The 2,068-nt window shown below is 43.7% G+C and overlaps 1 non-coding gene across 1 annotated transcript; it reads right to left on the reverse strand.

The window, feature by feature from the left end:
- Positions 1–438: 438 nt before the first annotated feature.
- On the reverse strand, positions 439–510 carry TRNAE-UUC. The gene has a single exon. It is a non-coding gene; the product is annotated as a tRNA-Glu (tRNA).
- Positions 511–2,068: the final 1,558 nt, after the last annotated feature.

Here is a 2,068-nt window from a genome sequence, read left to right on the forward strand (position 1 = left end):
GTTGCACACATGGGCCAATAAAGGACCCTTTACAAGGGATGACCTTCTTATCATCTGTGTGGGTCACTCATTCCCCCCACCCCTCTCCTGTAACTCGTGTCCATTTGGGTTCAATAACCTAGTGCTCATATCTCTTTTCCTCAGGTATGATGTAATTCCCCTTTCACTTGTCAGTCTTGTGCTTTCCTAGGGATATACTGAGAAAGGAGCCTCATATTTGACTCTTGACCCTTATTTTCCTTTCCATCTGGTAGAAAAAGATGGGTCAAAAAAAGTGTTAGGAACAAATTCAGCCAAGTCTCTTGGTTCTGACCTCATTGCAGAAGTAAAAGATCACTAAACATAGTTTAAAATTTATGACTTGCTGGTGGAGGGGAGATAGATGTTCATCTACAATTTTTTTTTTTTGGCTGCATCATGCAGCTCGCAGGACCTTAGTTCCCTGACCAGGGGTTGAACCTGGGCCCTGGCAGTGAAAGTGCTGAGTCCTAGCCACTGGACCACCAGGGAATTCCCCCCAAAGCATTTTTGATTGAAAGCATTTGTGAGGCAGTGGGAGACAGACTCTCACCTTTGGAAGGGAATTTTAAAAGGCTACACTCTAACCCAGTTCCCTTTAGGTCAGTCAGACCCCAGTGTCTCCACTTTACCAGCAAGAAAGTGGAGACTGGCATAGGCGAGGTGATGAGCACACAGTGGCGCAGGGAGAAAGTGGGTCTCCTTTGTCAAAGGGTATGGGGCTGTGGCAGATGGACAGCCAGGATGGCGGCAACAAGATGGCCATCTCTCCCATCAAGGGGGAAGTCTGCTTCCTTTTCCCTTGCATCTGGGGTGGCCCCGTGCCTTTGATCCATGGAATGTGGTAGGTGGGACACAGTGGGACTCCTTGGCCGAGACCTTCAGAGGCCTTGCATCTTTTGTGTGGGTCGTCTTAAGATCCAGTTGTTGTGTCAAGAAGCTGAGCTGAGGGAACCCACAGGATCACAAGAAATGACAAATTGTTTTAAGTCGGCAAACTGAGATAGTTTGCAGTCACAGAAAAGAGTGAAATAACGCCATTTGCAGCAACATGGATGGACCAACAGATGATCATAGTTAAGTAAGTCAGACAGACAAAGACAAAGACCGTATCTATCACTTTCATGTGAAATCTAAAATGTGACACAAATGAACTCATCTATCAAACAGAAACATACTCACAGACACAGAGAACAGGCTTATGGTTGCCGAGGGGAAGGAAGGGTGGGGGAGGGATGGCGTGGGAGTTTGGTGTTAGCAGACGCAAACTATTACACACAGGATGGGTAACCAACAAGGTCCTGCGGTAGAGCACAGGGAACTGTATTCAACATCCTGTGATAAACCATAATGGAAAAAGATTTAAAAAAGAATATATATGTGTGTGTGTGTGTGGTGGTGGTGGGGACGTTGCTGGTAGCTCAGCAGTAGAGAATCTGCCAGCAATGCAGGAGATGCTGGAGACTTGGGTTCAACCCCTGGATTGGGAGGATCCCCTGGAGGAGGGCATGGCAACCCACTCCAGTATTCTTGCCTGGAGAATCCCATGGGCAGATGAGTCTGGCAGGCTACAGTCCATGGAGTTGCAAAGAGTTGGACAGGACTGAAGCAACTGAGCATGCCTATGTATACATATGTGTGTGTGTGTGTATGTGTGTATATATATATATGTATATATATATATATATATAACTGAATCCCTTTGCTATACAGCAGAAATTAACACATTGTAAATCAACTATACTTCCATAAAATTAATTTTTTTAAAATGGGCAATTTGTTCTGCAGCCATTGATAACTGAAAGTCACGACCGACTATCATTTGGAAACATTTATACTTTCTTGGATAAATTCTTTAAGTAGTCTTGCTTGAAGCTTCTACAAAGTAATGGAATCTCTTCTCCTAATAGTAGTCACAGTAATAATAATAATGATAAACATTATTATCATGACACAAAAAGTTGTGACTCAACATGTATGGAGTGTGAAGTAGGATGGAAAACTTAAAAAACAATGACAACACATTTTTGTAAACCACAAATCCCACATA

Source organism: Bison bison, unplaced genomic scaffold (assembly GCF_000754665.1).
Source record: "Bison bison bison isolate TAMUID 2011002044 unplaced genomic scaffold, Bison_UMD1.0 scf7180017864471, whole genome shotgun sequence".
NCBI classification, from domain to species: domain Eukaryota; kingdom Metazoa; phylum Chordata; class Mammalia; order Artiodactyla; family Bovidae; genus Bison; species Bison bison.